This window comes from Chelonia mydas, chromosome 26 (assembly GCF_015237465.2).
Source record: "Chelonia mydas isolate rCheMyd1 chromosome 26, rCheMyd1.pri.v2, whole genome shotgun sequence".
In the NCBI taxonomy this organism is placed as follows: Eukaryota; Metazoa; Chordata; order Testudines; family Cheloniidae; genus Chelonia; species Chelonia mydas.
The window spans coordinates 2,121,510-2,133,666 of record NC_057859.1 but is presented as its reverse complement, the minus strand read 5'-3'; the positions used below and the strand labels follow the sequence as shown (position 1 = coordinate 2,133,666).

At 46.8% G+C, this 12,157-nt stretch overlaps 1 protein-coding gene across 2 annotated transcripts in view; it reads left to right on the top strand.

Moving 5' to 3' along the window:
• The first annotated feature begins 1,922 nt into the window (after positions 1–1,922).
• The window catches only part of ASH2L (ASH2 like, histone lysine methyltransferase complex subunit), a 49,279-nt gene continuing 39,044 nt past the window's right edge, over positions 1,923–12,157 (top strand). Inside the window, exon 1 of one of the 2 annotated variants that reach the window (XM_043536510.1) lies at positions 1,923–2,009. The gene's annotated coding sequence lies outside the window, so the exon portion shown is untranslated. Of the gene's footprint in view, positions 2,014–12,157 lie in introns of both variants that reach the window. The other variant, XM_043536511.1, reaches the window with a different exon arrangement.

Genomic DNA, 12,157 nt, shown 5'->3' with positions numbered 1-12,157 from the left:
TCAGAAACCACCTGGACTACAATCAGAGGGGCTGGGTGCATCCTGCAGCACTTGACCAGTGAATGGGGCTGCCTACCCTGTGTGTCCCTTGTCGTGCTTCACGAGGTGAGGGCAGCCTGGTCTCCTGCTTCTCTTACTTTCCTTGAGCTGGTCCTGTGGGTGGGTGCTCCCACCCCTCCCCTTCCACAACGTGTCATTGGGCCTCTACCCCCACGCCACCTCAGCCAACTGAAAGACATCCAGCTGGTCTGGCTCCAGACTGCGTCCGCAGCACATCTGTACACACTCATGCCCCATAGCATCCCTTTCCTTGCCCTTATGCCCCACACAGGGTGGCAGGACCTGTTGGTGCATGGGGAGGGTGAGGAACTCCAGTGGGCCAGAGTATACTCTGGGCCCACCAGGGATCTTGGTGGCTCCTCCGTGGAACCATGAGCACAGGCGTGTATGTGGCATGGTTCACAAATTCCCTGACACTTATCATAGAATCATAGAATATCAGGGTTGGAAGGGACCTCAGGAGGTCATCTAGTCCAACCCCCTGCTCAAAGCAGGACCAATCCCCAATTAAATCATCCCAGCCAGGGCTTTGTCAAGCCTGACCTTAAAAACTTCTAAGGAAGGAGGTTCTACCACCTCCCTAGGTAACACATTCCAGTGTTTCACCACCCTCTTGGTGAAAAAGTTTTTCCTAATATCCAACCTAAACCTCCCCCACTGCAACTTGAGACCAAATTACTCCTTCTCCTGTCCTCTTCTACCACTGAGAATAGTCTAGAACCATCCTCTCTGGAACCACCTCTCAGGTAGTTGAAAGTAGCTATCAAATCCCCCCTCATTCTTCTCTTCTGCAGACTAAACAATCCCAGTTCCCTCAGCCTCTCCTCATAAGTTATGTGTTCCAGACCCCTAATCATTTTTGTTGCCCTTCGCTGGACTCTCTCCAATTTATCCACTTGTCCCTTCTGCAGTGAGAGGGAGACCCTGGCATACATTCATGTAGCGCATCAGGTTGCAGCCCCTCTGCCAGCTCCTCCCAAACCTCTTCCTGAGGTTGCACTTTTCCCCACACCTGCTGATTTATGGACACCCTATCCAGGACCCCACACTTACAGGACAACCTTGTCAGCCTCCTCCTGGCACAGGCCAAGATCGCTATCAGTCACTCCAGGAGGGGTGGGTGCTCTGCAACTTGGGGATTATTTCCAGTCCCTTGTCCAGTTGTGTCTCCGGGCAGTGTCCATTGACTTCTTAGACACCTCTGAGGAGCGGTAGGCCTTCCTGAGGGTTCTCTGCACAGTGTCCTCCTCTAGAGCCCTCATTTTTAACCTGTGACCTCACTCCTATTCCTGTTTTCTCCTTCCTTGTCCCATGGATGCCATTGTGCCCTGGACTTAATGGTTCCTCCCTGTTAATTGGCGGGGCGAGGGAGGAGCAGGCCTTTAGGTTTTGGGGAAGGACCTAGACCTGCCAGGCCTAGTCTTGCAAATAGCACACACTGATAATCCCCATTACAAAACATCTAGAATGCCCCAAAGGCCAGATAGCCTTTTAAGACTGAGGTCACCTTTAGTGCTTCCAAGGACTACTAGAAATCAACAACACCCCAATGTCTAATCCCTTGCAAGGGGTTGAAACGTCTTCCCAGCATGCTTCCAGAATGAGTTCTCAAGCCCTGTGTCAATAGAGGCTCTGTAGCCATCTTCTCTGGTGGTTCATCCTTTCGTAAGCACCCCAAAACACCCCTCTTGCATACAATCACCTCCCCTCCTCCCTCAAAAGAGGATTTAATAACTTCCTTCTGTAGCAGGGCGAGCCTCAGCAAGCCCACAGGTGGAAGCTCTCTCTAGCCCATCTAGTCTTAAAAGGAGACACCTGCAGCTATGTCTGCTTAAGAGGAGCAATTCAGCAGCCCTCAGCTCCCAGAGTGGAGCCTGCAGCAAGTCTCCTACCCGCAGTAGAAAGGACCCCAACACCTGTCCCCCACTATACCTAGCATCTCCTTCGAGGTAGGTAAGTCTGAGCCTCCAGTTCAAGTGTATTGATTAGGGACTCCCTGCAATCCCTCTTCAGCCAAATCACTAAACCCTTTCATCATATAAATGATGACTACTTATCCTAGTTCTCTCTCGAGTGTCTCTTCTTTCTGACCTATGTTAAAATTCTTGCTTAGAGCTTGTCTTTCACCAGATCACTTTGGTACAGGGCACCAGGCCCAATCCAGCATTTCAGTACTGACAAAGCTAATTGAAATCAATAATTTTGCTGGAGTCAGGACAACTGGATCAGAGCAATGCTTGGTAGCAGACAGCACTCTAGTGTCTTGCTAGCTAGATACTGTCTTTAAATTCTGAGTTTCCTTTATAATTCTCTGCTTTTATTGGGCAGGGATTATTTATAGCTTGACGATAAATACCAGCTTTGACCTGATGTTTAGTTTTCAATGCTATTGAAGGCACAATGGGCTGCTGGTTTTGTCTGACTGGGTGCTCCAGGGCGGGAGCGGACACAGTGTAAAGCATTAGGATGTGGATTGGAAGTTGGGCTTTCCACAAGACTATCTGGGGGAGAAGGCAGATCATGTGTCTTCATCTGCTTTTTACTGTTGAAAAGTCTGCTAATGAATTACAAAGGACACATCCCATTAAACTACTCTGAAACCTGTCATTAAATTACTCTATTACTCTGAGAATTACAAAGGAAACAAAGACAAAAGAAATGACGCAGATCAAACTGCATTGCAGATAAGGTTTGAAATGAAACACTTGCAATCTGACAGGAACGGGTATTCAGTTGTTGCTTTCAGCAGTCATTCCATCCCTATCTTGACACTAGTGCTGAGCACGTGTGTAGGGTTTTACTGTGATCTGTATCCAGGGAACTTTTCGTACCATTAGCAGACTGTGTACAACAGAGCAAGTTACTACTGGAACTTACTGCCTCTCTTTGTTAATTGGTAAATCCATATGCACCTCACTTGGTTGAGTTTTCTTTCTTTCGTTAAAGTGCTGGTAGCTATGCACAAGAGTTGATCGTATTCACGTTTTCCAAAAGGAATCCAATCTTCCGGTCACTGATCTAACCAGCAGAGAACTGGGGGTAACAGCTTAGGCGCTTTGTGTCTGCGCTGAGATGGCTTTTCTGGAGCAGTATCCAGACTGGGCGTTAAAGATACCGGCACAAATATCGGAACCACCAGAGCAGAACTTAACATTTCAACTAGCCTATCCAAATTACGGATGCTGTAGAGAGAAACCAGAGGGATTAGCACATGACATGGACTATTTGCTCTAAATAAACGCCCATAAACAGTATCTTTCAGGCCTGCTCCCTGCAATTTCTCAACCAATGTAACTATTTTGGTAAGGGGGGGGGGTTGGTTTATTTGTTTTTAAATTGAAATAGTTACACTGGTACAACCGGAGGGGGGACAGTTCTCTCAGTACAAAGGTGTCTTAGAGCATTACAGCGTTTTCACTTTCCCAAAACTAGACTGGTCTAAAACTGCGTCCACACGAGGGGAGGCTGTGCTGTTTTACCTGCACTGGTATAGTTAAAGCGATACAACTTCTGTGTGTGGACAAGCCCAGGCTGTGCACTCATCATCTTGAGCAGCCAGTCAAGTTTGGCTCTGCAGAGAACTGGATAACATGAGTTTCCATACACCAGGATGCTCAGGTCGCATTTTAAAAACAGGGTTTTTTCAAACCAGCTGAGGGACACTGGCAGACAAATGACAAGGTGAGCCATTTACAAAACAACTGTTCCATGTTTGACACTTCAGGGTTTTGCATAGACTGCAGGATAAGCCCATTCTAAGCAGATTTTTCTCTATTAGAGAGCATGCTGTGATGTTTATCCAGCATCAGGTTACAATAAGGAGCATAGTTATTAAGGATTTAATGCAACCTAAGTGTATCTAACCTGAACTATCAAAAGCAGCTTTTTGTAGGAATACAGGTTACAGGAGTCATACATGATGTTCCTTCCCCTTTCCAAGGGGTGACAATAGATCTGCTACAGGAAATGCTGCACAGTTTATAGGACAGCCTGCAATAAGCTGCTACAAAAATAAAAAGGCATGTCCAGCTGATTTGTCTCTGGAAAGATGGTCTCATTTTTTGTGAGAGTTTCTCAGCCCATGGGATTCTTTAACAAAGGTCAGCTAGGAAGGGATGTTTGATACTGTAGGTGTTTGTTTTGGTGCAAAAGTGGCTGGACATTTATTCCCATTAAAATCTTTATGTGCTCCCAGTTGACTTCAGATGAGCACTGCCTCTTGCTAGAAGTAATCACGGTAAATTAACTTTCACTGATTCTGTTTCCCACATCATCTACAACAGCCACATTGAACATATAGCAAATACTTCCAAATATCGTTAATCCTTTCTGCAATTACGCATAGGCAGATGTCATTTATGAGTATAGGTCAAAGATTTTCAAAAGTGCCCAGTGACTTTGGGTGTCTAATTTGAGACATCTTAACAGGCCCTACATTTTAGAAAGTGCTGAGCTCCCCTGCGATCCAAACTTTTTAAGGTTCTCATGTTGGGCACCCAAAATCATTGTTCACTTTTAAAAATCTTGGTCATAAGAGCTCACATATCAAATGAAGGAAGTATTATGGCCTGTTATACAGGAGATCATAGTAGATGATCACAGTGGTCCTTCCAGGATTTATAATTTATGAATCAGACAGTTGGCCCCAGAGCCACAAAGGTATTTAGGCTCCTAACTTCCACTGAAATAAACAAATGAAAGTTAGGAGCCTAAATACCTTTGTGGATCTGGGCCTTGGCCCTTGCCTCATCAAAGCCAGTGTAGCCTCCACAGGTGATTCATACTTGATGGTTCAAAGAAAGGCAAAGTATCCCCGTGAAGCACCTAGTCAAGTATGAAATACTCTAGTGGAAGGCAGAATTCCTTCCTGACTCCTGGAGCGATCAGCCCTGAAGCCTGAGATTTGATTACCTATATATTTTCCTTATCCTAAATTGCTTAGAAATTGTGTTTTGCAAGCTGTAAAGAGCTTGGTCATATCCAAAGCATGCACAGAAAACTACAATTGATCAAATAAATCACTGAATAATTTTTTGGTAGATTCCACAATATCTTTTAAATAAGCTATTTGATGTTTATTATTATCCCCCATCCAGTTATAAAGCTGGGCTGATAATTTGATAAATGCAATAGTACCCTGATTTTATGAACATTTATCTTATGAATGACTTCTTATATGAACCAAAGAAGAGACGCAGCTTCTCTCAAATCAAGAAAAATCCAGCATACTGTACTGTAGACATCTGTCACCATTCATTAGGTACCCTATCACTGAATGATGGAGTTTTGCGATGTTCAGTTTTATTAACCCCCCCAATTAGTTCATAAAATAGGAGCCCTACTGTATATTCATGAATAGTTTATTGGAACTACATGCTATTTTAAAAATACATGTTGATTTGTTGTGTATTCACCTGGCTGGTCCCCTGACAACGATTCTCCGTTGCATTCATTAATCCTTACACCAGTCCTCTGAGTTTGTAAGCAGTAGGAGTCTCAATTGTCTCCAATGAAGTGAGCTGTAGCTCACGAAAGCTTATGCTCAAATAAATTGGTTAGTCTCTAAGGTGCCACAAGTCCTCCTGTTCTTTTTGCGGATACAGACTAACACGACTGCTACTCTGAAATTTACAGATGGAGCAACATTGGCCCAGATCTTGCCCCCCAAAGATTACACAGGGAGATTCTAAAAGTCTGGAAGAGCTCTGGAGAGTGGTGCTGCCTTACAACCCTCTGCTCTGACCACTCTGTAGCCCTTCTTCCCAGGGCAAGGTACAAGAGTGGGAGTTTGCCTCCCACTCCTTTGTTCTAACTACTAGGTAACAGGTTTCAGAGTAACAGCCGTGTTAGTTTGTATTCGCAAAAAGAAAAGGAGTACTTGGGGCACCTTAGAGACTAACCAATTTATTTGAGCATGAGCTTTCGAAGTGAGCTGTAGCTCACGAAAGCTCATGCTCAAATAAATTGGTTAGCCTCTAAGGTGCCACAAGTCCTCCTTTTCTTTTTACTAGGTAACACTGCATCCCCAAGCCCTGAGAAACCTTAATTTTCCCCTCTTTTTGCATAAGATGTGCAAAGAGCAGCTAAGCCCTTCCAGTACAAATCTCTGTGTTTTCTGGGGTTCATTACTTGTCTGTAAACCATGTGCTAAAATACAGGCTGAGCTGCCAGCCTAGTGCAAGTGTTGCCCCTATCATTAGTACCCACAGACCTGCCACATGTTTAATGGCAGGTGATTAATGGAATTGTTGATTGGGTTGAAATAGCACAGCTGGGATTTTTTAACATAATGGTCTGGGTGTCACCATTTGCATTAGATTTCCTGTCTCTTGTCACTTTGCCTCATCTTTATGTGGAAGCCCAGTCCCCAGGTATTTTGCATGGTTTAAAAATCCCTATTATTCCTTGCTGACTGTCTTCCGGGCTCACTCCTTTCTAAGCCTGGAAATCAAACCCCTTTTCTTACCCAGATTGTGTTTGTTGCATGTGTGCATTGATTCCTTGGACAAACAGTTTTATAACATGAGCACTCACTGACTTCTTGTTACGGAACCCCTCATAAACGCTGGGCTGTGTGTGTTGGTTTGTTGTTGTAGGGTCACTCTTTTGAACTGGGCTGCATACACTGATTTGCTCCTCAGTGCTGGGCTTTGCCTGCTGGTTTGTTGTTACAGGATGGCATGTGAGTGCTGGGCTGCGTGTGTTGCTTTATTATTAAAAGGTGTTTCATTGGCTAGTTTGTTTTGTAGCATGGCTCAGGAGTGCTGGGTGGGTGCTGCAGTTTTTATTTTTTGTTTGGTGAAAAAATTGAAACCTATTGCTTGACAAAGCACAGGCCACAGTGGAACAAACTTCCTAACAGCCGTGAGCCTGCAGGGGCCATCTCTGGGGCTGGGAAGATAACCCTTGATCTCTTTGCTCAGACTGCTAATGCAGGGCCAAACAGTAAATGACTGAAACCTCACTAAGGAGGAAATGGAGACTCCTTTAAACAACAGCATGACACAATGTGTTTTCCTGTTGTCCTGATCTAGTTGGGTGGAAATACACGATGGCTCGACAATGCATATAGGTTTCCTAACTGGTACGGATAAAACTAACTCTCCTGTGTTCAAGGGAGACCCAGCTCAGCTCTGTCCCAAAGCAAGCAAACCTAGAGTTTACACAGCAAATCTAACTGCTTTCCTCTGGATAGCCTCAGACTCACTGAGAGGGGTCACTCCCCAAGAGGTATGTTCCCCAATGGGACAAAGAGGGCTGTGTGTACCAGCTCCTGGGGAACCAGAAACGGTGCTGCTAAGCTGTGGATTGTGGGGGAAGTAGCACTGCAGAAAATGCACCTGTGTGTCTCCAAACTTTCCAGACATTAGCTCTTAACAGGTAGGAATGCATGTGACAGCAGCTGATTGCTTCTTCCTCACGTGGTTAGTAGCCTTCTCCTTAGCACACCTTTAATCCCAGTGAGAGTGACCACCCTGCAGGCATTGGAATGCAAAGCTGTCTGAAAACGATCGGTGCAAATCTGTCACTAGCTGCTAAATGCACTCTGCAGCTTTGGAAGTCTAGCTGCTGCATTTGTGTTGGGGTGACATGTCAAGCACAGGGCAAACCTCCTCCCAATTCACTTCCCATTGCTCAGCACGCGGAGGTGATAAACATGGCCAGCAGAGCCTGCCTCTTGGGTTTTGCATGCCCACCAACCCACTGCAGACCCCTGTGTGGGCACTTTTATTTCTAGGTAATCGTGGCTTAATCTGGTTCAGCTTCAACCTGATTGACGCTAACCTGAAATAAGCCTGATTTAAACCAAAATCAGACTCTCCACACAGGGGTTTGCAGCTGTGGTTTAACTAAATGGGTTTAAAATTGTGCCTTTAGTTAACCCAGTGCCTTGAAAACCAGACAAGAAAGAGAGGTTGGTGTTACATGCAGGTGTGTGATCGTGAGTGACAGCCTTTATCCTCTGGTTGCTGGTTGGGTTGCAAACCAGTGACTGCCTGTCATTACCGCTTGTGGGCTTTCTAAGGGCCTGGGTCTATTTCCTACCACACAGGCATCTGCATCACCACAATCAGCACTAAGGATCGCTCTCCATGGCCATCTCTGAGCTGCCTGGCCCCTCAAGGATTCAGGTTTTGTTCCCATTATATGCAACACAGGAACTGTCTGAGCTAGAAGAATCCTTCAGCACAGGGGACTTGGGGCCCTTAGGAAGTCAGGGATCAGTGGAACCACATCAGAAACAACCCCCCACACCCTGCCCTCATCTACCCCTTCAGGGTGCGATGGTCTCATCTGCTTGTGTTTGTACAGAACCTAGCACAGTGTGGCCCTGCTCCCTCACTGGTGTCCCTAGGGGCTGCTGCAATACAAATAATAACCATAATAGGGGAAGGCTGTCCGCGGAGCGCCCCAGGAACAGAGGAAGCAGGAGGCCCATGGCACAAGGCCAGACTTGCTCTCCATTACACCAGTATGAGACTCCACTGAACTCACTGTTCCTTCTCCTGCCCCCTGTGAAACAGAGCAGAATGTGCCCTCTCGTATACTATCCCCCTGAGCCTGCAGCCCAACTTCCGTAGGGAGACGCTTACTCCTCGGCCAAGTCTCCTTCAATCAGTGGTGGTCTTTCTGCACAGGTTCTAGCGGGTCCCGTACCCCCCGCATACACCCCTCCACCCTGATCCATTTAAAGGATCAAGCCCTGTTAATAACTTTTATGCATTGTATTTTATTTCTGGCACTAGTGCTTTCAGTGCCAGCTAATGCTGGGAAGTGCAGAGACTGCAGGACCTTATGGCAAAACCCTGTGGAACTGAACAGGGAGGGGACTCTTTAAAGACCGACCGGATTTCCCTCTCTCTTCAGTTCCTTCTGTTGGGTTTTGCATCCAATCCATTGCGGATGAATCCTCTATTCAATTCTTCAGGGTAGTTGCTCAAACCTCTAACACTGTTACCGTTAAGTTCTATGGGGATTTTCCATCAGGGGATAAAACTGAGAAGTAAAGGGGTGAGAGAAGCAGACTACGAAGGCTTTGTCATTGTCTACACGTAAACTGCTCCCGCAGCAGAGCTGCAGTTGTGCCGTGGTAGCGCTTCAGTGTAGACGCTCAGGACACCGCTGGGCAGGGTTCTCCTGTTGCTGGATTCGTCCCTCAACCTAGCGCTGTCTACACTGGGGGGTAGGTCGGTCTAACTATGTTGCTCAGGGGTATGGATTTTTTCAAACCACTGAGTGACAGTGCTGGGTCGATGAGTTAACCTTTCCTGAAGTATGAAAATCTCCACTTAACTTCAGGGTCAGCCTGAGGCCTGGTCTACACCGGAAACTTACGCTGGCATAGCTGTCTCTCTCCTGGGTGTGAAAAATCCACACCCCTGTGAGACATCGTCAGCTGACCTGACCCCCAGTGTAGGCAGCGCTAGGTCGATGGAAGAATTCCTGCGTCGACCTAGCTACCGCTTCTTGGGGAGGCGGATTCCCTGTAATGACAGGACAACCCCTCCTCTTGCTGTCGTGAGGGTCTGTGCTGACATGCTACAGAAGTGCAGCTGTGCCCTTGGAGCGATGTAAGTGTAGACATAGCCTGAATTTAGCATGAAGGTTCACGGAGGATTTTACTTTATCTCACTATCTTAGGTATTTGTGAGATGCTCAGATGCTGTCCCTTAATGTCTCTCTCCTCACAACCCCTGTGGGGGAGGGCAGGGCTGCTAGCCCCATTTCACAGATGGGGAATGGAGGATAAAAATGACAGAAGCTACTAGATGAGTAAGGAGACCAAGTCCCATTTCTAAAGCTAACTTAGGCACGCAGTCGCCTACGTTCCAAGGACTTCCACTGAGACTGCGGCTCATACAAAGAACAGGAGGACTTGTAGCACCTTAGAGACTAACACATTTATTAGAGCATAAGCTTTCGTGGGCTACAGCCCACTTCATTGGCTGCATCGAATGGAACATATAGTAAGAAGATATAAATATACATACAGAGAACATGAAAAGGTGGAGTAAGAGGCTAATTAATTAAGATGAGCTATTATCAGCAGGAGAAAAAAAGCTTTTCTAGTGATAATCAAGATGGCCCATTTAGTGACTTGGGTGCAGACCCTGAACAGGTATTTAGGCGCCTAATTTCCATTCGTGTCTAGAGTCTAAATGGGACCTAGGCTCCCTGCTCACTTGGGGTAACACTTTGTAAAGCCCAAGTGACTTCCTCCGGTCCCCTCTGCAGTCTGTGGTAGAGCAGGGAACTGACCTGAGTCCCAGCTAGTCAGTGCCCTGGCCATTGGGCCATCCTGCCTCTGAGCCAGTGCCTTATCCACACTGTTCAAAGGGGCCGTCTCCAGCTGAGCCAGTGAGTGAAAGGACCAGGCAGGGGACGTGGAACCAGTGCTCCCCTCTGGCCCAGGTGCTGCCCAGGCAGGGCCGTAATCAACAGTTTGCTTTAGCATTACTCCTGTGCCTCTGATAAGCAATTTCCCCATAAACAGCCCTTCAGACTGTTTACTCCCACTCGCTCCTTTTCATATGGATCCAGAGCAAACTCCCCTTATCTTCCCCTCCTAGAACTCGGGCTCGGCCTTCCTGAGGGTGGATATTGTTAAGCAAACAGGCAGGTGGGAAGTCCCACAGGTTTCCATTGCTAACAGAGACCCTTGCAGGCCCTGAACTGCAGAATAATCAGGCTAATGCTGTCTGCAAATTTACACTGCTGTCAGGTCAAGTACAGCAGACTGGAGCAATGACTCAGACAGTTTCTCAGGAATCTGGCCTCATGCACTGAGAGAGTAAGCTAAAACGATTCTGAGGTTCAGTGTTTATAGATTCCCAGGATGGCAGGACCACTGTGATGATCTAGTCTGACCTCCTGCATGACACCGGCCCTAGGGCTCCCCTGTAATAATTCCTGGTCCAGTAGCGCATAGCTTAAAAGAATCCAGTCTTGATTTAACAATTGCCAGTGGTGGAGAATCCACCACAGACCTTGGTAAATTGTTCTACTGGTTAATTACACTCCCTGTTAAAAATGGGCACCTTGTGTCCAGTCTGAATTTGTCTAGCTTCAACTTCCAGCCATTGTTCTATCTTTGTCTGCCACATAGAAGAGTCCATTATCGAATGTTTGCTCCCCAGGTAGCTACTCTCAGGGTGTGATCAAGTCACCCTGAACCTTCTCTTTGGTAAGCTAAATCAATTGAGCTCCTTGAATCTATCACTATAAGGCAGGTTTTTTTGTCCTTTAAACATCTTCATGGCTCTTCTCTGAACTGTCTCCAATTTATCAACTTGACTAGCAACCAAAGCACTGGCTACCTCTCTACTTTGCAAATACAGTGAGGATATGTTTTCCCATGAGATTTGCTTCCTGATTCCAGCCAGGTTGGAAGTGATGCAAGAACTGCATCTCTGTTGATTATGTGGGATTTGCTCTTCCAAGTCCCCTTGCTTTGGTGCTGGAGTCTCCTGTTCTAACCTGCCACCCAGCTGGGGGAAGGTTGGGATGATTCCTTTCTCCCCGGAGACCAATAATTCATCCCTGCCCAGGCTAACTTGTAAAGATGTTTCTGAAGGGCAAATTCCCTGCCTGCAGAAGGGACCAAACTGCTCCAAATGGCAGGATGCTCACCCCATTCCTAAAAGAACTTCACCCCAATCACCTTGTCAATGAGTTAGATGCTATGCTGCAGTGTCTGCACGCTCAGTCAATGGCAAACCCCCCACTGACTTCAATAGGACCAGGATTTCACCCAGCACTTTGATGAGGAATCTACACAGACACACATGCCACGTCCCGGAGGGAAATTAGAACTGTACACCAGACCTAGCTTAGGTGCAAAGCTGTGTGTCCCTTGGATTGTGTGACTTAGAGCAGAATCTTTCATGAGGACTAACGGTGCACGCCCCAGGCCAGCAGCCTGAGCCTCTGCAGAGCTTGCGTTATGATCAGGATGGAGAACTGCAGGGTAGGAGCTGAGGCTGAGAATACTGCAGCTTGGCTCAAACTTCAACTTCAGCCTGACCCGGAGCTGCACCCACAGCCAGTGGGGGATAGAGCCAAGCAGGGGCGCTCTCCTCCTCAGGAATCCAACACC